The sequence below is a fragment of the Scyliorhinus torazame genome, chromosome 12 (assembly GCF_047496885.1).
Source record: "Scyliorhinus torazame isolate Kashiwa2021f chromosome 12, sScyTor2.1, whole genome shotgun sequence".
NCBI lineage: Eukaryota > Metazoa > Chordata > Chondrichthyes > Carcharhiniformes > Scyliorhinidae > Scyliorhinus > Scyliorhinus torazame.
Window position 1 is genome coordinate 217,759,553 of NC_092718.1, and position 27,548 is coordinate 217,787,100.

The 27,548-nt window shown below is 45.3% G+C and overlaps 1 protein-coding gene across 5 annotated transcripts in view; it reads right to left on the reverse strand.

Moving 5' to 3' along the window:
• Nucleotides 1-27,548, reverse strand: part of bcas3 (BCAS3 microtubule associated cell migration factor) — a 1,250,799-nt gene that overhangs the window by 1,038,570 nt on the left and 184,681 nt on the right. The gene's annotated exons all lie outside the window — the stretch shown is intronic.

Here is a 27,548-nt window from a genome sequence, read left to right on the forward strand (position 1 = left end):
AGAGGAATTGACTAGGTACTTTGCATCAGGCTTCACAGTGGAAGAACCAGTGGATTACCAGAACTTCAAGAGAGTCAGGGGGCAGAAGCGAGTGAAGTGGCCATCACTAAGGAGAAGGTGCTGGGGAAGTTGAAAGTCTGAAGGTGAATAAATTACCTGGACCGGATGGACTACACCCAGGGTTCTGAAGGAGATAGCGGAGGAGATTTTGGAGGCATTGGTGGTGCTCTTTCAGGAATTACTGGAGGCAGGGAGGGTCCCAGAGGATTGGAAAATGGCGAATGTAACACCCCAGTTTAACAGGCAGAAGACAGGGAATTAGGCAGGTTAGTCTGACTTTGGTCGTTGGTAAGATTTTAGAGTCTATTATAAAGGATGAGATTGCAGAGTACTTAGAAGTGCATGGTAAAATAGGACTAAGTTAGCATGGGAAAGTCATGCCTGACAAAACTGATAGAATTCTTTGAGGAGGTAACGAGGAAGTTAGACAAAGGAGAACCAGTGGACATGATCTATTTGGATTTCCAGCCATACAGGAGGCTGCTAAATAAGTTAAGAGCCCATGACATTAGGGGCAAGGTACTGGCATGGATAGCAAATTGGCTGACTGGCAGAAGGCAGAGACTGGGGATACAGGGATCCTTTTCAGGATGGCAGCCGGTGACTAGTGGTGTTCCGCAGGGGTCAGTGTTAGGACCACAGCTATTCATGATATGCATTAATGATCTGGAAGATGGAACGGAGGGCATTGTTGCTAGGTTTGCAGATGATACAAAGATATGTAGAGGAACAGGTTGTGTTGAGGAATCAGATAGGTTGCAGTAGGACCTGGACAGGCCAGGAGACTGGGTAAAGAAGTGGCGAATGAAATACAATGTGGAATAGTGTGAGTTGTGCACTTTGGTAGGAAGAATAGAGGCACAGACTACTTTCTAAATGGGAAAAGGCTTCGGAAATCAGAAGCACAGAGGGATTTTGGAGTCTTAGTTCAGGATTCTCTTAAGGTTAACATGCAGGTTCAATTGGAAGTTAGGAAAGCAAATGCAATGTTAGCATTCTTGTCAAGGGGGCTAGAATACAAGAGCAGGGATGTACTGTTGAGGCTCTATAATGCTCTGGTCAGACCCCATTTGGAATATTGTGAGCAATTTTGGGCCCCATATCTAAGTAAGGATGTGTTGGCCTTGGAGAGGGTCCAGAGGAGGCTCACAAGAATAATCCCAAGAATGAAGGACTTGTCATATGAGGAGCAGTTGAGGACTCTGGGTCTGTACTCGATGGAGTTTAGAAGGATGAGGGGGGATATCATTGAAACTTACAGAATACTGAGAGGCCTAGATAGAGTGAAGGTGGAGGGGATGTTTCCATTTGTAGGAGAAACTAGAACCCAAGGGGGCGATCCTTTAAAACAGAGATGAGGAAGAATTTCTTCAGCCAGAGGGTGGTGAATCTGTGGAATTCATTGCCATAGAAGGCTGTGGAGGCCAAATCACTGAGTGTCTTTACAGCAGAAATAGATAGGTTGTTGATTAATATGGGGATCAGAGGTTATGGGGAGAAGGCAGGAGAATGGGGATGAGAAACGTATCAGTCATGATTGAATGGCAGAGCAGCCTCGGTGGGCAAAATGGCCTAACTCTGCTCCTATGTCTTATGATCTTGTGGCCTTACCATCATCTGATCAATAGGATAAATCATCTGGCATGGCCCTTGACTGACTGCATATAGCAGCTCAAATATTCCAATTTTGCATAAATTGGCATAGAGCCAATGAAAAATGACAATTTGCAAGCAGATCTGAGCAACAAGAAATGTTTTACCCCACATGCAGCAATAAACACATGCTGAGGCTGCAGAGTCAAATTCACAACAGAGTGAAGGGCACCACTCAACCACTAACTTACTGGATCAGACAAATACAACTTCCTTGCATTTGTGTACTGTCACCACCAAGAAACCAGAAGACAACCCCAGTGGCACAAGACTGCTGCTCAGCGACTAATTTTCTTTTCAGACTCCCTCCTCTATCTGCTATGATCACCGATGGCATGACACTTCACAATATTTCCTCCTGCAGTCAGCAACAAACACCACAGCATGTTCTACAATTAATGCAAAGGCACTTCAGCACATTAACCCATCAGCACTTACTTATCTTCCAAGCAACTACTTCTTCCCAGCCAGTCACGGCGTGTTTGATAGCAATTGACAAAGGTATTCAGTTGAAGGGGATTGAACAGTGATTTGAAGTCAGCCCTTTTGGCCGACAACATATAGTTTCAATCACTTAAGCCACCAAAACCAATTACTCATCAATAATGTTCAGAATATGCAACCATCCAGGGGAAAAGAAGCACCAGGAAGTAATTTTGGTGCAAGATCAGCAAAATGCTTTGGTGTTCCATGTTAAAAGTCAGGACGTAATCAATTTTAGCATTTAAATCTTTTATAATGTATAGGTATGGGAATGACATTACTTTGCAAATGCCAACAACTGTACAATAACTAAATATGGTGCTCCCACTTGCAGTACAAATGCTATGGTGTGGTTACAGTCAATGAATTCAGTGACCTTTTCACACTACAATGCTCATGACAAATCAATTACTTAAGTCACGAAATTTAATTCCCAAATTTTGGATCAACATCAATGTGGTTCAGGAAAAGAATCGTTCACCACAACAAATACCCCCAGTTTTTAATCAAAAGGGTGGGTGGGGTTGTTAATATTCATTCTCAATGTCCATTTAGAAAGTGTCTTCCTTTTGTTGGAACTAGTGTGGACAGCACGCCATTTACTGGAATACAATGGACACATTTATGACACACACACAAAGAATTGTACATGGGGTTTGAAGCTGGCACCAAACAGCAGAGATGGAAACACTCAAGTGGCAAATGAGAAAAATATGCACTCGATAGTTTTTAAAACTTAATTTTTTTTGTAACAATCGTCTCATCCATGATGCGTTAATTTCAAGAAAACGCGTGTAAAATATACGCAAAAAAGTCACCAGTAAAGATGATGAGGACAGAATGGAACAAAGTAAATTAAATTCACATTTCAGCACACAGAATTCTGATTATGCTCCAAGACATCTGAAACAGACAGAAATGTCAGAGCGCATCACAAATGTGCAAGTAATTAAAGTTGAAAATGGGAAGTATCAATGTGATTTGAACTAGCAAATTTAAACCAGACCAAATTAATGTTTGGGTTCTGGGACAGTTCTGTCAAGAAAGTATCAGTAAGCAAACTGTTTCATCTACATTTGACTTTATTGATATGATGCGGCGGGGGGGGGAAGAAAAGTACATAATAGAAATCCTTTTGAGCGTAATTTTATTGAACGATTATTACAAGTCAACAAATTAAAAACCAAAGAAGAAAAAATTACATCTAAACTTAAATTCAAATTAAATATAGATAAAGGAAGATCTGAAATAAATTGTATATTTGTGCAGCCAGAGCATTTTCATCACTCTTCAGAGACAGGAGTAGGCCATTCAGCCTTTCAAGTCTGCTGCACCATCAAATTAGATCATGGCTGATTGCTACCTCAAATCCATTTATTCATACTTACTCTGTAAATCTGAGGTCATCCAAAACTTTGCAGGCCATATCTTAATACGCATATCTTTAATCCCATTCACCTATCACCCCTGTGCTCACTAACTAACCTATATTGACAAGCACCATCTTGTATTTTTAAATTCTTACCCTTGTTTTCAAACCTCTCTATGGTCTCACCCCTCCTTATCCTTATAATTTCCTTCAGCCCACAACTCTTTGATATATTTCCACTCATCTTATTCTCTCGACGTCTTCAGCATCCTCAGATTTAACCACTCCATCACTGGTCTTCAGCTGCTTAGGTCCCAAGCTCCAGAATACATTTCTTAAACCTATCCAGCTTTCTATCTCCCTTTCTTACTTTAAGGTGCTACTCAAACTCTACCACTTTTGGCCATCTGTCTTAATGTCACCTTTTGTGGTTTAATGTCTAATGTTGCTTTCTAACAATCCTATGAAGTGCATTGGGGCATTTTATAAAGACTCTATACAAATAAAAGCTTTTGCTGTTGTTGCCCATGTTTGCTCCATATCCATTTATACCCTTAACTAACAAAAAAAATCTACCTAACTCAGTCTTGAGTGTTCCAATTGTCCCAACATCCACAGCCTGTCGGGAAAGACAATTCCCGATTAACATGAAACTTTGTACAAACATGTGCTTCCTGATTTTGCTCCTGAGTGACCTAGCTCTTACTTTACGATTACATTCTCGTGTACTCGGCTTCCCTACAATGGAAATATTTTCCCATATTCACTTTATCAAGTTACTTTAGCCAGGACTGGATCACGTCTCAGTCTTCTAAACTCCAGTAGTCTAGCTCTATACCCTTTTTTTTAAAGAGCGAAAATAAAAGTCTCCAAATCATTCCTAATTTCTTCTCACTTTGAGAAGTAGCTGAGAACTCATTAACTCCCAAACCTCAGAACAATTTCCCCATCAGCAGTTACCTCTCAAACCTCAATGTTGTATGGTTTTGGTGTCTGACTAAGAGGTCTGGAGGCTTGTATAATTGAACATAAACTGTTAATTGGTAACCCCATACAACTTCAAGGTACATCACTGCATAGGTGTTGTCTCCATGCTGGTTCCTTCCAGACTCTTCTGTATACAGTCAATCAATCTATACCGTGGGTAATATTATTCTCGAATCCCACAGTAACCTATGCTCTGCCCTTGTACTACACCTCCCCCAAATATATTTTCAATACAATCTTCTTTTATGAGCTACCCCTTCTACCTGCCCATTAACCCCCCCCCCCCACCACCACCCAGAATGAACTTGGATTTTCTTTTTCCATTCGGTCCACCATGATCTGACTGGAAGTTGGCGCTTCAAAATGGAAACCTTAATTTCCACTTGTTTTGAAATTTCAGCCAATATTTGTTTATTCGTTTATTTTCCAATCCTTTTTCAAGCTTATGAATCTTTTTATTCAGCTAAGCAACTACTCTGGTAAATTCAGTTGTTTTTGCTTCAGAGTTCTCTGTTTTTAATCTGGATTTGCTCTTCCATACTGCGCATCTCATCTTTCATGTTCATCGGATCAGACCGAAGCTCAAGAATTTCATTGCACTTTTTACAATGTAGTTCCAACATTTAATCAGTTTTGGTTATTAACTCTGCATTCAACCAACTGCTCTGATTCATCAGCAATTCCTTTTCCTGTTCTAGCATGAATTTCATGCTGTCGTGTTATCCTGGAGTTCGCAATTTCTGAGTTTTCTTTTTGCTAGTTCTTCTGTGCTATCCTGTAAGTTCAAATTCTCTAATTTTACTTCTGCTAATGGTTTCAGAGACTTTTTACATTCCTTTGTGAGAATTTCTACTTTCTCTTGCAATTTTTCAACTTTTTCTTGGCATTCTAGGTTCTTGATTTTGATTTCAGCCATAACATTTTTCAACAACTCAATGGTTCTCAGTGTATTTGAGGCATCTTTTTCAAGTTCCTTGAGCATTGGTGTCAGATTTACATTTGCCATTCTCATTCTTGTCTTTTCTTTCTGTCTGCAGCAGAGCTGTGTCTGTGTTCTTCATTTTAGTTTCACTGTTGGCCAGGTCTGACTCCAGCAAAATCATAACTTGTTTCATTCAGTTCAGTAATTGTGCTACTCATGGCTTCATTACCTGCTCACAGCTTGGAAAGGTCGACAGCTTTTTCTTTTAATTTCTCCTCTCATCCATTCAGCTGCTTCACTCGCTTCCTTGTACCTCTGTGATGTATGTAAGAAATTGGTATATAAGTTGCATTATATGTATCTGGTGCAGTAATGGTTTTAAAAGCCTGGGTTAGGGTGTGTAAATATCTGCTGCAGTAGGGCAGCATGCTGGCGCAGTGGGTTTGCACTGTGGTCTCACAGCGCCGAGGTCCCAGGTTCGATCCCGGCTCTGGGTTACTGTCTGTGTGGAGTTTGCACATTCTCCCCGTGTTTGCTTGGGTTTCGCCTCAACCCAAAAATGTGCAGGGTAGGTGGATTGGCCACGCTAAATTGCCCCTTAATTGGAAAAAATGAATTGGGTACTCTAAATTTTACAACAAAAAAAAAATATCTGCTGCAGTAATTTCATTTAAATCCTGGTTTAAAAGAAAGACAGACTTTTTGGATGCAGGAGGTGCTATTAAGATGTCATAAGATGGGCAGCACGGTAGCACAGTGGTTAGCACTATGGCTTCACAGAGCCAGGGTCCCTAGTTCGATTCCCGGCTTGGGTCACTGTCTGTGCAGAGTCCACACATTTTCCCCGTGTCTGCGTGGGTTTCCTCCAGTTTCCTCCCACAAGTCCCGAAAGATGTGCTGTTAGGCGAATGGGACATTCTGAACTCTCCCTCAGTGTACCTGGACCAGACCCCTACTTTTGTTCGGATACCGGACGAGAACCCCAAACAATTTTTTTTAATTTGTAAAACTGTGAAGTAGGATTCTTCACTCCAGGACTGATGACTCTGACTAATAGGTATATTTTATGTTAAAACAAACTTTAATTTAAACACAAAATTAACCACATTAATAGCTTTACAATTATCAGTTAATAAGTTCTTAAATAACAGCAAAAATTTGAACTTACTGTCTCTACTTGCTACTAACTCTAATTAAGCAACCCATCACAGCTCATTTTCCACTTATAAATAAAGTTAACCCAACAAGTTTACTTGCTTATCTGATGAGACTTTTAGGAGATACTTTTCACGAGCATATCCAGTACACTTCTTTCTTGTCAGATTCAAACTATGGCAAACTGCTGTTCAACTTGAAATATTCTAACAGACTGCAAATCTACTGACAGATCTGGCTCCTCCCATTAATTACATCATCTGTATCCTACTAAGTTCCATGACCTATTAGTTGGTCTGAACACCACTCCCTCATAAATTATCTACTCTCCAGGGAATCGCCAGCAATCATAACAATATTCCATTAGACCTATAACTGTAATCATGTAAGTGATTGGAACAAATCATTACCTCACCTTTTATGACTCTTTAATTACATCTTCAGCAGAGACACAGCCTATTTGTATTTTAAATCAGAGTTTTTAATAATGTTACTGCCACAAATACAAAATATAACACATATCAATTTCATACATTCAGAATTCTTTGTGTACCTTTTCTAGCTGCTGTTGTACCTGGCTGTACTTCTGGTTGAGTTCTTACAACTCAGCTTTGATGCAAACATATTCCTGTGGAATAGCTTCCTTTTCTTTTTGCAGGTTTTATTTATTTTTGGTGACCTCAGATTGCTTTCCACCATACAAAGCCACCTGCTCACGGCGCATTCTACCTGCTGTTGCAGTTTGGGAAATGTTTCAGCATTTTCAAAAGCTCTACTTTTAAGCCAATTGGCTGCTTCTCTTTCTTCTGCACTAAACTCTTCAGCTTATGCACTTCATTGCACCGACATGGTCTGCAACCATCTTGTGGTTTGCTTCGGTATCGTCTCCATTGGTCTGGGATTTCCGGTTTCTCTCGCTCTGGGTCTCCTGTCTCTCTCAACCTGGGGTCCCTTTGCACCTTTGAGGATAGGTAAGGTTTTTGGAGTTGTTCTGGACCTTTTTTCAAGGGCTCTGCTGTCCACAACTTTGGTTTAAAATATTTGTCAAAGGCTTTTAATATCTCACCAAATGTGTTTGAGGATTCATCTATAGCTTGCCTTAGGATTACTTCACCCGCAAATATACCAAACAAGTAGAAAACATATTAACTTGGACTTTTTCTGATTTCTGACTTAATCTTGATGCACTCCTGTAATCTAAAAATATTCACCTCCAAGACAACTAATTTTGGGTCTGGTTTGGTCCTTACCGTAGCCTAAATTGTTCTGGTATTTTAATTTAATATCCATGGCTGTTTTTTGTAACAGGTGAGTACCTCTTTAAATTATTTTTCCCACTTCAAGATGGATTCACAGCTGCCATTTCTTTTCCTTCTCTTTGTTCTTCATGTGCTTGCTGGTTTCAGCCAGCTCCTGTTGCACCGATGGGGCTATTTTTTAAACTTGGTCTTTCCACAGGAAACCATCAAAATATGTCATTTGGGAATTCCGGTGATGGCTATAAGCTGAGCAGCCTCTCTTTTCTTATGAATAAAGGGATTCGGGGATATGGTGTACCGGCCGGAGAGTGGAGCTGAGTCCACAAAAATCAGCCATGATCTCATTAAATGGTGGAGCAGGCTCGAGGGGCCAGATGGCCTACTCCTGTTCCTAGTTCTTATGGGAACTTCAACCCAGGCCCTTTTAACCCACCAGTATTTTTCAAGGCCATGTCCAAGGTTGTGGGGGTGAGGATGGAGCCATGCCCACTAAGTGGCAATCTTCGGGGTATCGGAACAGCCAGAGGTCTTTGCGGGGAATGGGGCAGGCGCCATAGCCTTTGCCTCCCTGATCACCCGCCGGAGACTCCTACTCAGCTGGAGATCAGTAGCGCCACCCAAAGTCGCAGACTGGCTGTTCGACTTAGCAGAATTCCTCAAATTGGAAAAAATAAAATTTGCCATCAGAGGATCGGAGGAAGAATTCCGGTACACATGGAAGCAATTTACCAGCCTGTTGGAGGACCTGTTCGTGACCAGCAAACAATGGGGGGGGGGGAGCAGGGAGGGAAGATCATCAAAATAGACAATAGAAAAAGAACAGTGGTAACCGATTATTGGGAACCCAGTGTTGATATGCCACGTATCTGTGCATATGTTTCCTATGTATTTGTATCTGTTTATTGTTTTCTCCTTTGTTCCTTGTAATGTTGATACAACTAAATGCAAAAACCAATAATCCTGGGGCTCAAATGCAAGGTAATTTCCAGTTCTGCCTGTTATTTTAATAAAGTCTTTTGATTCAGTCAAACTTGTTCTGGTTATGGTGCCGGCTATGGACCCATTGCTGCAGCTTTCTTGCAACTGCGCACTGGAATGCTAATACTGACTCTTATAATTGCCTGCATTAAAAGATAATCTCAGCTTTCTTCCAAATTTTGCTCACTTTTTTATTGGCTAGATACAATGACTCTGCGTTCATTCAGATTCTTATCATCCACACAGTGGATTATTCTGCTGACTTCCAGCCTTTTTTATTTTTGTAAATTTTGCTCATCCTTTTTGATCTGGCCAGGTCCACTCTCTCAGCCTCTGCATTCGATCAAGTCAGGCTTTTCCTCTGCACAGTGGATTATTCTCTGCTGCCTTTTAGGCTTTTTCTTTTCTTGACTTTTGCTCTGCCTTTTGTGATTCTAGCCAGGTGCCTTGAATCTGCATTCGATCAGGTCTGGCAATGGCTCTCCAACGAGATCTGGGTCCTTTTTAAAGGGCACCCCAAACTCAAAGTGAAATTAAAACCCCTCCCCTCATTGATGGCATGTTCCTCCCCTCCCCCAAATATAAATTGTCCGCCTGAACTCCCCCTACACCCACAGACATAGATCACTGGCCTTGGGGCCATCCCAATGTGTTGCCCCATAAGCCCTGCCCTATTACATCTTGGCCCTCTCAGGCTCCACCACCACCCCTTGGCACTGCCCCCTGGCAGTAGGGCAATGGCCACTCGGGGGCTATTATGGCCTCAGAGACCCCAGGGGTGGTAATGTCTGGTCTCTGTTGTGGATTATCACCAGCGCCACATCACGCCAACGGGTGGGAACATTACACCTTCCTGTAAGATTCAGCGTTAAGCCGATTTTGAATATTAATATCCATTCAATGTATGGCAATCAAGTCCAGGCCCTCGCTGGACATGAACTTGATTACATTCCATGGGAGGGCCCAGTAACATCTCGAACTGTTTGGCACCCAGCGCAAAACCTGTTTCAAGCCTCTCCCGGAATTTTCCCGACATAGCGGGATTGGCACCAGGCGCATTGCGGCTGGAACATCGTCCCCAGGGTCTTTGCTTACTTGGTTTACTTCAGCAATCAGAGAAAAGATAGAGATATACCTATATGTTTGCAAGGGTGCTGCTGCTGGCTGACTTTTTACATGCACACGCACCGGGGGATAGCATTTCAGCTGGTTTTTATCCCAGTCTTTGTACGTAGAAACATAGAAAAAAATAGGAGCAGGAGGAGGCCATTTGGCCATTCAAGCCCGCTCCGCCATTCATTAAGATCATGGCTGAACATCCAACTCAATAGTTTAATTCTTCTTTCCCCCATATCCTTTGATCCCTTTCACCCTAAGTACTTCGTGAAACCATTGAATATTTTGGACTCAAAAACTTCCTGTGGTAATGAATTCTACAAGCTCATCACTCTCTGGGTGAAGAAATGTCTCCTCATCTCTGTCCTAGTCTACCCTGTATCCTCAAACTGTGACCCCTGGTTCTGGACAACCCATCGGGAACATCCTTCCTGCATCAACCCTGTCCAATCCTGTTAGAATTTTAGAGGTATCTATGATATCCCCCCTCATTCTTCTTAACTCCAGCGAAAACAATCCTAACCGATTCAATCTCTCCTCGTACGTCATACTGCCATCTCAGGAATCAGTCTGGTAAGCCTTCACTGTGCTCCCTCTATAGCTAGAACATCCTTCCTCAGATAAGGAGACCAAAACTGCACACAATATTCCAGGTGTGGCTTCACCAAGGCCCGGCATAATTGCAGCAAGATATCCCTGCTCCTGTACTCAAATCCTCTTGCAATGAAAGCCAGCATACCATTTGCCTTCTTTACTGCTTGCTTCACCTGCATGCACACCTTCAGTGACTGGTGTACGAGGACACCCAGGTCTTATTGCATGTTCCCCTCTCTTAATTTAAAGCCATTCAGATAATAGTCTGACTTCTTGATTTTGCTACCAAAGTGATCATCTCATTTTTATCCAAATTATACTGCATCTGCCATTCATTTATCCACTCGCTCAACTTGCCCAAATCACACTGAAGGATCTCGGCATCCTCCTCACAGCTCACTCTCACACCCAGCTTGGTGTCATCTGCAAATTTGAGATATGGGGCTGGATTCTCTGATTTTAAGGCTATGTCCCCATGCCGGCCTGGGAACGGTGGCGTTTTACGACAGAAAAAATGGCGTAAAATGACCGATCCTCCGTTTGGCTGGGGGCTAGCATCGAGGCAGAGTACTGCACCAGACTCTAGCTGCTGATATGGCCCGGAGAATTGCAGGGTCCGTGGCCACGCAGGCGCACGGCGGCAGCCTGCAGTGGTTGCACTGTGCAACATGGTGCCGGCTGCTCGCTGACCCGGCCTGCAAAATAGTGCCCCCCCCCCTTTTGGCCGGCTCGCGTGCCCCTTACCATCCCCCACAGTGCGCCAAGCCATGTGAGCCCTCCCCCCCTTCCCGCGGATCGGCCCTCCCCAACTGTGGCGCCGCTGGACTGAGGCTGCAGCTGCCATGCCTAGTTCCCGACAGCTGAGACCATGAGAGACCCAGCCTGTCAGGAATTTGGCCGGTTGGGGGCGGAGCATTGGGGGGGGGGGGGTTTCAGGCCTCAGGCAACGTCCTGAATTCAGCGTCGGCGACCGGAGAATCCCGCCCATGATATTTAGTACTCTCATCTATTATTAACATATATTATGAATAGCTGGGGTCCCAGCACCAATCCCTGCGGTACCCCACTAGTCACTGCCTGCCAATTTGAAAAAGACTAGTTAATTTCTACTCTTTTTATCCTGTCTGCCAACCAGTTTTCTAACCATCTCAATACGCTACCCCAAGCCCATGCACTTTAATTTAACACGTTAATCTTTTATGTGGGACTTCATCAAGGCCTTCTGAAAGTCCAAATACACCACATCCACTGGCTTCCCTTCATCAATTCTACTTATTACATCCAGTAGATTTGTCAAGCATGATTTCCCCTTCATAAATCCATGCTGACTCTGTCCGATCCTGCCACTGTTTTCTAAGTACTCTGCTATCAAATCTTTGATCATGGATTGTCGAATTTTCCCCACTACTGATGTCAGGCTTACTGGTCTATAATTCTCTGCTTTCGCTGTACCTCCCTTTTTAAATAGTGGGGTTACATTAGCCACCCTCCAATCTGCAGGAAATGTTCCGCAGTCTATAGAATCCTGGAAGGTGATCACCAATGCATCCACTATTTCTGGAGCCACCTGGAAGGCAAAATCCACAAATCCGTCTGAATATTACGCAGCGGATATCTCTTGATGAGATGATAGTCATCTCCCATTACAACCGTAGGAGATGTCAATTCGTTTCTGGATGTTTTATAAGTATCCTTGTCTGTAAAAAGAGTGGATTTTTATTGTCTCTCAGGGTATATAAGAACATATGAAATAGGCTTGGTTCTTTTATAAAACAAAAGAAAAACAATATTTAAATTTCTAAACTTCAACTTCAACAATAACAGATTACATGTAGTTTCTTAACTTTAACACATGTGTTTCCATTAAACAGCCCTTTAAATTAACATGTAGTTCTCATTCCACTTACACAGGCAGGCAACGGTGATACTTGTATTTACGAAGCAATTTTTATTCTGTTAGGAGGGAATCCTTTTCCAAAGCCTGCCTCGGTAGGAACTTTCATGACCTCTCTCGATCGCTTTCCAAAGCCTTCTATCTGTTCAAAATAGGATTCCTTCTCTCTCTCTCCCTCAACTCTGCCCAGCCCTTCAAACAAAGGTGCTCTCCTGCAGTTTCTAGACTTGAACCCTTCATCGTTACGTTGGCTGTTTTATTTCCCACTCCCATTTTTACAAGAGAACAGAGCCATGCTATTGATATACAACTAATCTCCCATTGACAGACAAAGAGGCCATCAGTCTCTGTAATGGATTAATGGCTGGTCAGATAGGAGTGCCCCGAAAGACAATGGATCTGGGCATCCTGTTCATTCAAACTAACGAGTTTAAGTCTGACTGGGACAATGTAACTCAGGCCAGGTGTGGGCGTATCCCTCTGATTCCGTACTATCAGATTTGTTTTCCCCTCAGCCTCTTTAACTGCTAGATCACCTGCTCCATCTTCGATCCCATTTCTGGACCTAATTTCCTAATATCTCTCTGGTGTAACAGTATCATCCTCTCAAGAGTGAATGTGCTCTACACTGGGTTTTAAGGGTTTGTCCTAAATGATGTTGAATAAATGTGCAGAATCCAAGGTGACTGTATTCCCTTGGTCAATACAGTTGCAGCATTTTCCATTAAGTTTCGAGCTACCTTTGGCTGTTTCTCTACCTCCTCTCTTCATGCATACTTTAGAGAAGTGCTAGAATTCATATTCAGATAATAATAATAATCACTTATTGTCACAAATAGGCTTCAATGAAGTTACTGTGAAAAGCCCCTAGTCGCCACATTCCGGCGCCTGTTTGGGGAGGCTGGAACGGGAATTGAACCCGTGCTGCTGGCATTGTTCTGCATTGCAAGCCAGCTATTTAGCTCACTCATAGTGTTAAAATATGGTTTGAGTTCTTCAACAAGGCACAGCTTTGGGTAGAACATTTCAAGAGCAAAATTATTCAATGTTGGGGAGCAACAAATATAAAGGCACTATCCTGAAGGGTAGGCCACAAGAAAATTAACAATAAAGGAATGTTTGCATTGTAACCCATTAGTGACTATGTTGATCATTGCTAAATGGCATCACCATCCCTCTTTAGTTATTTTAACTGACATTTCAATTCTCCACACTTTGCAACAGATGTTTCAGAGCCAAGTCTGAATTAGGAACATGTTTTGTGTTGTTACATTTGCTTTCTTAGAGGGTTGAAATGCCAGTGTTCATCTAACTTTCAAGTTGCAACCAGGATTGTAGCAATCCCTCCAACATGAGCTTAGAATCTCTGAGCCACAGCTCCAAGGCTTTGGCTGCTGTAAGTTGCAATAAACATGTCCTATCATGTCTCTTAAAATCCAAGATGGGGCCGACGCCAGCTTGTCCAAACTCTCAATAAGGATTACATTCATCCAATGATTAAGTCACATCAATAGCTATAAGTAATACAAATCTCAGTATGGTTGATTGTTGGGTGTTGTAAGCATATAAGGGTAGCTACAAACAAAAAGACTCTTCTTGCTGTTCAGTTCCTACGCCTGCTGAATTACACATTCCACATTTCCAAAATATAGTTTGTTATAAATGCATGAAACTTCATCAAATGTGAAGTTTAATCAGGGGTCCAGAGTAGACGGGAGATCAGAGATCTCTGGTGAAGCTTGGTCCCAGAAGAGGGATCAGAAATGTTTGGCAAACTGAGGGAAGAGTGGAAATCAGGGGACAGGGACTGGTTGCAGCAAGTAAACTGGATTCAGCATTTGCCTCCTGGATCCAGCATCCACTGCCTCTCTTGAGCTGCCAGGTTAAATTTTAAATGGTGGTTAATTCTGAAGCACTCAGCCTCATTCTAGTATTTAAATGACCAACACGCCTCCTGTGAGTAGGTTAGTTACTCACTTCCTGCCTCACCTCCACTAAAATGGAGTGTGGGCAGATTGGAGGCAGGTTTCAGATTTTTAACATTATTACATTTCACCTATTTTGGGAACGAATCCACCCCTCAAAGAATAAACTACTGAAAGAAACGAAGAGCAAAAGAAAGAGTGAAAGTAAAAAAGAAAAAGTGAAAGAAATAGTGACAAGCGGAAAGAGGGAAGGAAAAAATAAACTGATGCTTCATCCTAAATAAATATTTTGGATAGCAATGAAAATTTTAAACTGCAATTTGATATTTCGACATACCAAACTAATTGAAAGTGTCGCATAAATCAATGTAAGATGCAGCATGTGTTAGAGTGCAAAGTATTTCAACTGAGTTTGTCAGCTAGGTTAAAGAACCTCTAAAAGGGCAGATCTCAAAAAAGGCATTGCTTCTGTATTGTTCTATTTATTTAACCTAGAAGTAAGTTTTATTTGCAGGAAGTGCTTTGATACAGTTTAAGGAAAATAGTAGCATTTTAAACTAAAAATTAAGTGGGCCACATGCCGCTAGCTCAGATTGGCTGCTGCACTCACAATTGTGCTCCCACATGTAAATAATTGTCATTATGGGGTAAAGAACCGCTTCGGTGTAAATGTTTTTGGAGCATTGTAGAGTCACAGCAGGAGATGCCTAAAACGTTTGAAGCTGTTCATCCTGATTCAATCACTCGCTGCTCTTTCCAAGCCTTGAAATGTCAACATTTTGTAACAATTTAATTCTCAATGGCCAGAAGTTGCAGCCAGGTTTGAGATCATCCTTCTCCAAGCTAATCCGAACCACAGAGGTGAAGAGCTTGGTGAGGTGACTCAGTTCATGAATATTGTATTATTACTCTGGGCATACTGCCGTTAAATTTTTTTTAAAACAACTTTTTCAATTAATTGTCTTAAAGTTCTATCTTACATAGCCTATGCATGATAAGAAATGTTTGAACTATTAAAATACTATGATGAGAAAAGCCTAACCATTTAGAGACCAGGTTGGCTCTTAATGTCACGTCGCTGATTAATCATAGTTATTATATTGGAGGACAAAAAAAAAAATCACACAGATGAAAACAATTAATCTATTTTTGTAGGCAACAAGTAAGGTGGGTGGTAACTGAGAAGTTCTGTAAAAATAAATCCTGTCACAATATTCCGCTTTTCTGCCCGACCTCATCACACAACAAACGCTCACCACATGAGAGGCTTTTCAAGGCCTGAAGGGCTACTTTGATTCCACAGCACTGCAGGCATTAGCAGAAGCGTAATTAGGGTAAAAAGTTCAACCACAGCTCCACGTCTAAAGCTGTGCCAGAAATTAACTTCCCCTCATTCACTGTACTGTACTGTACTGTACTGAACTGAACCCTCCCTTAGAGCCCATATTAAAAACACGTTTAGCTTTTATAGAGCTGCTTCCTTTTCAAATTAATTATTCTGCCACTTTCTGGATGTAATTTCTAGGAATTAAACCACTACAAGCCAATCTTTGTCTTCCATGGTATCGGCTAGTAGCAGGGAAAATGCATTGTGGGCTCCAATCTCTCAGATATAAATCATTGTGAACTTAATTGGTAAACATCTATTAAACTATGTGAGTTGAATGAATTCAGTAGGAACGTGCTGCTAACGTGTAGCTGGGTCAGAATTTTATTTCTGTTGCAGATTTTCTTTGTTGGTCTATCAAGCTGGCTTTTGAAGTTAGTTTTGTTTTTTTGTTAAGATAGTCAACCCTTTGTGGTGGAGATATCAGAAATTATTGTCTGTTCTGTCTGCAAGACCATGTGGTCCTCACAGTCACCCAGGGGTCTTGTTCCACCAATCCACGTAGTGCCTCAAAAAGGAAATTATGTAAAATAGATGGGAAGGAACATGATGGCTGAGAAAGAAAAGACAGACGCTGCACAAATTGCAAAATAATTTTTTAATAAGTGAAATGGACATTGCCACTTACAATATATTACTGAATGTATAACCACATAAAATGTCCAGTCAACATATCTGGATGTCAACTATGACATCAGGGATTTAAGTTTCTGTCACTGAACACTGTAATTCATAAATGGAGTCAGAAGGTCTGAAAATCTTCAGCATCTTTGCTGACAAATGTCAACATTCAGAAATTGGCTCGGAATAAATAAGGACCCTCAGCTTCCTCTGAATATGAGCTGAAAAATACAAAACATCATGGTGGGATTCTTCGTTAGCTGACACCGAAACTCGATTGGGTGGAGAATAGGTTCCAACGGCAAAACCACTGCGGGCACCAATTTGACGCCAAATCGCAATTCAATGAACATGCAGCTCATATGTGACCAACAGATGCGCATCATGCACGTCTTCACCTGATACCCGGGCAGTGTGCCCGACGCCTTCATTCTTGCACACTCGATGATTCCTGACATGTTCGAGATGTCCCCCTGGCTGGGGGTTTGGCTCCTGCTTGACAGGGGTTATCCACTGTAGTCGTGGTTGATGATAACTATCCAGAGACCTCAGACCAATGCGGAGACAGGTGCCTGGATCGCTCTGGAGGGGCCCTCCAGTATGATGCTGAGAAGATCGCCCGCATTATGGCAGCCTGTTGCATCCTCCACAACATCGCGCAGCAGAGGGGCGATGTGCTGGATGAAGAGGATGAATGCCAGACCTCCGTTGTAATACATGCCTGCCACATACTGGGTTGGCAATAATACCGGGTCTGGTCCATGGAATCGAGGATGATGTCAACCCACTCTGCGATGAGCTCTGGTACAAAGCATCGTTTGACAACATCGGACTCCTGCCCACGGTAGCACTTCCCACCGTGCATCTGGGTGATTCCTACATGCGAGCTGGCCATTCCATCACACAGTCCCATCGGATCCCTGGGATGACGCTGGTGGGGATGGTCGGTGGGGTGGGGGCAGGGGGAGAGCCCAGGCCACCCACAACGTTTGTCCATTCCCCCTACCCCCTGCACCCCCTCTGTAACCAGCCCAGACCATCCCACCCCTCACACCCATCTGACAGAGCACCAGGGCAAATTGTAACAGGTGTTTAATGTTGCAACGTATATACAGATTTGTGCCCTAGCCCCTATCACTAAACTGTGCCCTATACCCATGCCAACTTAACTGGTGTCTAACTTTCTGGTCTTACGGGCCCTAATGCTACGTCTAGGTGGATCCCCAGATGGTATGTCGGCAGTGGAGGCGGACTGCTGAGATTCCCGCCCTGCGACCTGGGTCCCCATTGGCGGCCGCCTTCTGGGGCCTGTCTGCTCGGGTGTCTCAAATGGCATGGTGCCACACTGTTCTGTGCGCTGTCCACCAGATGCACCAGAAATGGAAGGGGGGGGGGTGGTCAGAGGTACTGTGGTGTTCCAGCACCCACCCTGTGGGAGTCACCGTCACCGGGCCGAATCACCTCCTACTCCCTCAGGCTGCCTGATGGCCCCCGAGCTACTCCATGGGACGGGGGTGCAGGTAACCCTTGAGGCTGCTTCACCACCTGGCGCTGCCAGTCCTGGAGACTCGCTCTGATCTCAACCAGGGTCTGCATGCTCGTGGCCATGGAGCACAGGTTGAGGACCACCTCCATCTGGGACTGCTCCACATCACCCACTGACTGTGCCACCAACTTTTGAGTCTGTGTCACATCAGCCGGTGACTGCACCATCTCACTCTGGGACTGTGCCACGTCGGCCAGCGCCTGGCCAATGCCACCGACGATCCCAGCCATGGCCTGCTGTGACTGGGCTATGCTCAGTAGCACCAGTGCGGTGACCAGGTGGCTCTAGCACATGGCTGCCTGTGAGGCGGCACCACTGTCCTGCGCGGCCAGCATCTGCACAGAATGCCCCTTGGCCATGCTGATGCATAGCCCCCAATGCCTCCACCACGGACACCACCCGTGCAGTGATCACCTGGATAGCTCGCATTGTCGGCACCACATCCTGCTCCTGCAGGCGGTTGGACTCCTCCACCTGCGCCTGCAGGTGCTGAATGTTCACCGACAACCCTTCATGTAGTCCCTGGCTCTGCGACTGCATCTCCACAATTGATGGGACTGTCTGTTCCTGAAGCCCAAAACTCGACTGGATGCCAGCTACCTCCTTGAGGGTTCCACCTGATGTACCAGATCAGCTGTGTGGTGCGCACCAGATAGTGTCCCAGGAGCCTCTTCAGTAAAGTGCCCAACCGAGGTGAGTATCTCTGGGATGGTGGAGGGTGTTGGAGACAGCTGTGACGGGAAATCAATGTCATCCTCAGATTCGAGCTCCGGAGTGTCCTGCGTCTTGGGTCAAGGGCCGCCGTCCGCGCTGCTCTCCCCGTCAGTGCTCGGCTCCGGCACTGGTTTGGGGGCGGGACACACCAAACGGACCTGCCCCATCATCAGCAAGTCCTGGCGATTTGTAAAAGGCTGTTTAGTGCTGTTGTCTCAATGGAAACCAAGATTAATGGCAACAACTGCAACAAATATGTACAAAACTTTATGCAGCATGGATTTAAATTTTATTTGTGACCCCTGAGGCGCAATGAAACAAAATATGCTGTTGAAAAATAAGAAAATCTTGGATATTTCAGCTCTAACACCAAACAGTTGTCCAATTTTTTTAAAATCACTTAAGTAAAGGAATCAAGTGAGCCACATTTTTATCTCAAGAAGAATAAAAAGCATTAAAAACTTGCATGAGTAGAGTGAATGGAGTTCAGTTGGATCACTGGGATGAATTTCCAGAACTCGGAAACCACACAATCACAGAAACCAATGAGCTACAGAATAAAGTGGTCAATCGAGCCCAAATAAGGCCAAAAAGAAACGCCAGTGGGAAACATCCCGTCAAACCTGTGCAAAATGATACTTAGTCATTTTTTGGATGAATAACACCCATAATCTATCATAATCTTACAGAAGTAGCAGTGCAGCAGGGTGGAAGAGCCAATAGTTATAATGCAAGAATAGTGTTAGATAGAATCCTTCCATGCTGGTGAAGTCACCAGGAAATTAAAATTCAGTGTAGTCATTGTAAACTTTACTCGCTCATAAGCCTTTTGCTTGCCTTTCTTAAGCCTGTAGTATGTCTTTTCTCAGTTACCACTTCCACTGATTGTACATCAGAAGACATCCCAAAGTAGATTTTCCTTAGTCCTGCACCTGGGAAACAGGCATTCATTAGGGATAGAGTAGAAATTGATTTATTATCGCTAATAATCCAATAAAAGATTGGGCATAAATGTCTTCACACATAGAGAAGTTAGAAAATGGAACTTGCTATCAGGACGTAGTTGAGGAGAATAGCACAGATACATTTAAGGGGAAGTTAGAAGTACAGAAGGGAGAAAGGGACAAAAGAGTATATAGGTAAGGGTGGATGAAGTGGGGATAGGGGAGGCTCATCAAAAGGAAAAATAGACCATGTGCTAGAGCCACCTGGGCAGCATGGTAGCCTTGTGGATAGCACAATTGCTTCACAGCTCCAGGGTCCCAGGTTCGATTCCGGCTTGGGTCACTGTCTGTGCGGAGTCTGCACATCCTCCCCGTGTGTGCGTGGGTTTCCTCCGGGTGCTCCGGTTTCCTCCCACAGTCCAAAGATGTGCAGGTTAGGTGGACTGGCCATGATAAATTGCCCTTAGTGTCCAAAAAAAATTGCCCTTAGTGTTGGGTGGGGTTACTGGGTTATAGGGATACGGTGGAGGTGTTGACCTTGGGTAGGGTGCTCTTTCCAAGAGCCGGTGCAGACTCGATGGGCCGAATGGCCTCCTTCTGCATTGTAAATTCTATGATAATCTATGAAACCTGTTGGACCAAATGGCCGGTTTCTGTTATGTAACTTCTGTGCAATATTTAAGACATAAAAGGGCTAGAAATAACTGGTGGTGTAGGAGGGAAGGTTTCAGAGTGCTGGACCATTGGGATCTCTTCCGAGGTAGGTGTGACCTGTACAAGAAGGACGGGTTCAATCTAAACACGAGGGGCACCAATATCCTGGCTGGGAGGTTTGTGAGAGTCACCTGGGAGGATCTAAACTAGTATGGCAGGGGGGTGGGAACCAGAGCGTTGGCTTCAAAGGTGTAATAACTGAAGGGGAAATAGAGAACAACAAGAAGAGAACATCACCCTGACTGCTCAAACGTAGTGGTTCGAAGTGTATTTGTTTCAATGCCAGAAGTATAGCAGGTAATGCAGATGAACTTAGAGCACTTATTAGTACCTGGAACTATGATGTTATGGTTATCACAGAAACATGGTTAAAGGAAGGGCAGGAATGGCAGCTGAACGTTGGAGGATATAGATGCTTCAGGAGAGATAAAGGGGGATGTAAAAGGGGTGGGGGAGAAGCATGACTGGTTAAGGAAAATATTATAGGACTTCCGGGTGCGGCGATGACCAGCTGAGTCGCACGTTTCGGCAGCTCCCTGTGAAACAGACTTTTGGGCTCTTGATAGGAGCCCCAACGGCAATTTTGACGGCTAAAAACACTGTGTGGTAAACCAGAAGGGAATCCCCCCTGGATACGGATGGAAAAAGGAGGAGAAAGTGGCCGGATTGCAGTGGATCCTTTAGAACAGCAGCAAGGAAGGCAAGCAAAAACCAAGATGGCGTCGGAAGGTGGCAGTTTAACATGGGGCCCTGAACAACAAGAGTTCTTGAAATGCTGTGTGGAAGAGATCAAAAAGGAAATGAAGAAAGAGCTGTTGTCCCCGATACTACAGGCGATCGAAGGGCTAAAGGAGGAACAAAAGACCCAGGAGCGGGAGCTTCGGGTCGTGAAGGCAAAGGCAGCCGAGAATGAGGACGACATACAGGGCCTGGTGGTGAAGACGGAGTCGCAGGAGGCACATCAGAAACGATGTGTGGAAAGGTTGGAGGCACTGGAAAACAACGCAAGGAGGAACAACCTGAGGATTCTTGGTCTTCCTGAAGGTGTGGAGGGAGCGGACGTCGGGGCATATGTGAGCACGATGCTGCACTCGTTAATGGGAGCGGAGGCCCCGGCGGGTCCGTTGGAGGTGGAGGGAGCATACCGAGTGATGGCGCGAGGACCGAGAGCAGGAGAAATTCCCAGGGCCATAGTGGTGAGATTCCTCCCTTTTAAGGATAGAGAAATGGTCCTTAGATGGGCGAAGAAAACTCGGAGCAGTAAATGGGAGAACGCGGTGATCCGCGTTTATCAAGACTGGAGTGCGGAGGTGGCGAGAAGGAGGGCGAGCTTTAATCGGGCCAAGGCGGTGCTTCATAAAAAGAAGATAAAATTTGGAATGCTGCAACCGGCAAGACTGTGGGTCACATATCGAGGGAGGCACCACAACTTTGAGACGGCGGATGAAGCGTGGACTTTTATTGTGGAAGAAAAACTGGAATGAGTGGGTTATTAAAAAGAACGTTTGAACAAAGTGGTGGGGCGAATGTGAAGGGGCAAAGAGGGGGGTTAAAAAGGGGGAAAGAGGAGTTTTATGTACTAATCCTGCGATGTGGTAACTTTTCTCTCTCCCACAGGTGGTGATGGGGGGAGGAGGGGAGGTGGAGGAGATGGGGCGTTGGCCATTGGGGGTGGGGCCAAGGGAGAAGCGCGGGCTTGGTTCCCGCGCTATGATAATCATGGCGGGAATAGAGAAGCAGGAAGGAGGGGGCGTCGCACGGTGCGAGCCGAGGTCACGGGGGGAAGCCGAGGTCGGCCAGAGTTTGCTGACTTCTGGGAGCAACATGGGGGGAGTAATTACGCTAGCGGGGGATCTAGCGGGGGGGTGGGAGGGGGGAATTACTGGGTTGCTACTGCTGGGGAGAGGGGGGAGCTGGTATGGGGGAGGATGGGAGGGGGGGCACCGCCTGGGGGAGATACAGCTGCGTGGGAACCGGGTGAGGAGCTGGAAAAAGGTGATGGCTAATCGACAGGGGGGGGGTAGGAAGCCCCCCAACTCGGCTGATCACGTGGAACGTGAGAGGGCTGAACGGGCCGATAAAGAGGGCACGGGTACTCGCACACCTTAAGAAACTTAAGGCAGATGTGGTTATTTTACAGGAAACGCACCTGAAACTGATAGACCAGGTTAGGCTACGCAAAGGATGGGTGGGGCAGGTGTTCCATTCGGGGCTAGATGCGAAAAACAGGGGGGTGGCTATATTAGTGGGGAAGCGGGTAATGTTCGAGGCAAAGACTATAGTGGCGGATAACGGGGGCAGGTACGTGATGGTGAGTGGCAAACTACAGGGGGAGACGGTGGTTTTGGTAAACGTATATGCCCCGAACTGGGATGATGCCAATTTTATGAGACGGATGCTAGGACGCATTCCGGACCTAGAGATGGGAAAGCTGATAATGGGGGGAGATTTTAATACGGTGTTGGAACCAGGGCTGGATAGGTCGAAGTCCAGGACTGGAAGGAGGCCGGCAGCAGCCAAGGTACTTAAAGATTTTATGGAGCAGATGGGAGGTGTAGACCCGTGGAGATTTAGCAGACCTAGGAGTAAGGAGTTCTCGTTTTTCTCCTATGTCCATAAAGTCTACTCGCGAATAGACTTTTTTGTGCTGGGTAGGGCATTGATCCCGAAGGTGAGGGGAACGGAGTATACGGCTATAGCCATTTCGGATCACGCTCCACACTGGGTGGACTTGGAGATAGGGGAGGAAACAGGAGGGCGCCCACCCTGGAGAATGGACATGGGACTAATGGCAGATGAGGGGGTGTGTCTAAGGGTGAGGGGGTGCATTGAAAAGTACTTGGAACTCAATGATAATGGGGAGGTCCAGGTGGGAGTGGTCTGGGAGGCGTTGAAGGCGGTGGTTAGAGGGGAGCTGATATCAATAAGGGCACATAAAGGGAAGCAGGAGAGTAAGGAACGGGAGCGGTTGCTGCAAGAACTTTTGAGGGTGGACAGACAATATGCGGAAGCACCGGAGGAGGGACTGTACAGGGAAAGGCAAAGGCTACATGTAGAATTTGACTTGCTGACTACGGGCACTGCAGAGGCACAATGGAGGAAGGCACAGGGTGTACAGTACGAATATGGGGAGAAGGCGAGCAGGTTGCTGGCACACCAATTGAGGAAAAGGGAAGCAGCGAGGGAAATAGGGGGAGTGAGGGATGAGGAAGGAGAGATGGAGCGGGGAGCGGAGAGAGTGAATGGAGTGTTCAAGACATTTTATAAAAAATTATATGAAGCTCAACCCCCGGATGGGAGGGAGAGAATGATGGGCTTCTTGGATCGGCTGGAATTTCCCAAGGTGGAAGAGCAGGAAAGGGTGGGACTGGGAGCACAGATCGAGGTAGAAGAAGTGGTGAAAGGAATTAGGAGCATGCAGGCGGGAAAGGCCCCGGGACCGGATGGATTCCCAGTCGAATTCTATAGAAAATATGTGGACTTGCTCGCCCCGGTACTGACGAGGACCTTTAATGAGGCAAAGGAAAGGGGACAACTGCCCCCGACTATGTCTGAAGCAACGATATCGCTTCTCTTAAAGAAGGAAAAGGACCCGCTACAATGCGGGTCCTATAGACCTATTTCCCTCCTAAATGTAGATGCCAAGATCCTGGCCAAGGTAATGGCAATGAGAATAGAGGAATGTGTCCCAGGGGTGGTCCACGAGGACCAAACTGGGTTTGTGAAGGGGAGACAGCTGAACACGAATATACGGAGGTTGTTAGGGGTAATGATGATGGCCCCACCAGAGGGAGAAACGGAGATAGTAGTGGCGATGGATGCCGAGAAAGCATTTGATAGAGTGGAGTGGGATTATTTGTGGGAGGTGTTGAGGAGATTTGGTTTTGGAGAGGGGTATGTTAGATGGGTGCAGCTGTTGTATAGGGCCCCAGTGGCGAGCGTGGTCACGAATGGACGGGGATCTGCATATTTTCGGCTCCATAGAGGGACAAGGCAGGGATGCCCTCTGTCCCCATTATTGTTTGCACTGGCGATTGAGCCCCTGGCGATAGCGTTGAGGGGTTCCAAGAAGTGGAGGGGAGTACTTAGGGGAGGAGAAGAACACCGGGTATCTTTGTATGCGGACGATTTGCTACTATACGTGGCAGACCCGGCGGAGGGGATGCCAGAGATAATGCGGATACTTGGGGAGTTTGGGGATTTTTCAGGGTATAAATTGAACATGGGGAAAAGTGAGTTGTTTGTGGTGCATCCAGGGGAGCAGAGTAGAGAAATAGAGGACCTACCGTTGAGGAAGGTAACAAGGGACTTTCGTTACCTGGGGATCCAGATAGCTAAGAATTGGGGCACATTGCATAGGTTAAATTTAACGCGGTTGGTGGAACAGATGGAGGAGGATTTCAAGAGATGGGATATGGTATCCCTGTCACTGGCAGGGAGGGTGCAGGCGGTTAAGATGGTGGTCCTCCCGAGATTCCTCTTTGTGTTTCAGTGCCTCCCGGTGGTGATCACGAAGGCTTTTTTTAAAAGGATTGAAAAGAGCATCATGGGTTTTGTGTGGGCCGGGAAGACCCCGAGAGTGAGGAAGGGATTCTTACAGCGTAGCAGGGATAGGGGGGGGCTGGCACTACCGAGCCTAAGTGAGTATTATTGGGCCCCTAATATTTCAATGGTAAGTAAGTGGATGGGAGAGGAGGAGGGAGCGGCGTGGAAGAGATTAGAGAGGGCGTCCTGTAGGGGGACTAGCCTACAGGCTATGGTGACAGCCCCATTGCCGTTCTCACCGAGGAACTACACCACAAGCCCGGTGGTGGTGGCTACACTGAAGATTTGGGGACAGTGGAGACGGCATAGGGGAAAGACTGGAGCCTTGGGGGGTCCCCGATAAGAAACAATCATAGGTTTGCCCCGGGGGGAATGGATGGGGGATATGGAATGTGGCAAAGAGCAGGAATAACGCAACTGAAAGATCTGTTTGTGGATGGGAAGTTCGCAAGTCTGGGAGCGCTGACCGAGAAATATGGGTTGCCCCAAGGGAATGCATTCAGGTATATGCAACTGAGGGCTTTTGCGAGGCAACAGGTGAGGGAATTCCCGCAGCTCCCGACACAAGAGGTGCAGGACAGAGTCATCTCAAAGACATGGGTGGGGGATGGTAAGGTGTCAGATATATATAGGGAAATGAGGGACGAAAGGGAGACTATGGTAGATGAACTAAAAGGGAAATGGGAAGAAGAGCTGGGGGAGGAGATCGAGGAGGGGCTGTGGGCTGATGCCCTAAGCAGGGTAAACTCGTCGTCCTCGTGTGCCAGGCTAAGCCTGATTCAGTTTAAGGTATTACACAGGGCACATATGACTGGAGCACGGCTCAGTAAATTTTTTGGGGTGGAGGATAGGTGTGCGAGGTGCTCGAGAAGCCCAGCGAATCATACCCATATGTTTTGGTCATGCCCGGCACTACAGGGGTTTTGGATGGGGGTGACAAAGGTGCTTTCAAAAGTAGTAGGAGTCCGGGTCGAACCAAGCTGGGGGTTGGCTATATTTGGGGTTGCACAAGAGCCGGGAGTGCAGGAGGCGAGAGAGGCCGATGTTTTGGCCTTTGCGTCCCTAGTAGCCCGGCGCAGGATATTGCTAATGTGGAAAGAAGCCAAGCCCCCGGGGGTGGAGACCTGGATAAATGACATGGCGGGGTTTATAAAGCTAGAGCGGATTAAGTTCGTCCTAAGGGGGTCGGCTCAAGGGTTCACCAGGCGGTGGCAACCGTTCGTCGAATACCTCGCAGAAAGATAGACGGAATGGAAAAAAGAAGGCAGCAGCAGCAGCCCAGGATCGGGGGGGGGGGGGGGAAGGAGAACCAGAAGGACTCTCAGGGTTGTTAATATATACTGTATAGTATGTATAGGTCGTTGCTACAGATAATTATATATTGGACTGTTCAATTATATTTTTGGAGAGTGTTACTTGTGACAAGGCAGTTGCCAATTAGGGCTAGTTTTCATTTTTGTTATTTATTATTTATTCATTTTTTGTTTATAAAATAGGTCATTGTTATTTGTGTTGTTATAATATTGTGTAAAGGATGCACAATGTACTGTGTTGGTTGACCAAAAATTTTCATTAAAATATTTAATTTAAAAAAAGGAAAATATTATAGCCGTAGTGCAGGAGGACACCTCAGCGGGCTCATATAATGAGGCGATCTGGGTTGAGTTCAGGAACAGGAAGGGGTAAATCACAATGTTGGTAGTTAATTACAGGCCCCCCAACTGCCAGTGAGAGATAGAGGAGCAGATAGGAAGAGTGATTTTGGATAGTGCAAAAGTAACAAGGTTGTTGTGGTTGGGGATTTTAACTTCCCCTATATTGACTGAGACTCACTTAGTGTTAGGGGCTTGGATGGAGCAGAGCTTATAAGGTGTATCCAGGAAGGCTTCTTGATGCAATATGTCGATAGTCCAACTAGGGAAGGGGCAGTACTGGACCTGGTATTAGGGAATGAGCCTGGCAGGTGATTGAGGTTTCAGTAAGGGAATATTTTGGGAGTAGTGACCACAATTCCGTAAGTTTTAGGGTACTTTTGGATAGGGATGAGATAACCCTCGGGTGCTAAACTGGGGAAAGGCAAATTACAATAACATTAGACAGGAATTGAAAAATTTGGATTGGGTGCAAGCTGCTGGAGGGTAAATCAACATCGGACATGTGGGAATCTTTAAAGCAACAGTTGATTAGGATTCAGAAAAGACACTTTCCTGAGAGAACGAAGGATAAGTATGGGAAGTTTAGGGAGCCTTGGATAACGAGGGATATTGTGAACCTCGTCAAAAAGAAAAAGGAGGCTTTTGTACGATCAAGAAGGGTGGAGAGAGTCAACACCCTTGCTGAGTATAAAGAAAGTAGGAAGGTACTTAAGTGGGAAATTAGGAGGGCTAGGATGGGGGTCATGAAAAGTCCTTGGCAAGTAGGTTTAAGGTGAATCCCAAAGCTTTTTATTCATATGTAAAAAGCAAGAGGGTAGCCAGGGAAAGGATTGGACCACTCAAGGACAGTGGGGGGAATCTATGTGTTGAGCCAGAGGAAATGGGCAAAGTACTAAATGAGTACTTTTCATCAGTGTTCACCAAAGAAAAGGACTTTGTGGAAGATGATTCTTGGGTAGGGTGTGTGGACAGTCTGGGTCATGTTGACATCAAAAAGGAGGAGGTATTGGGTGTTTTAAAAGACATT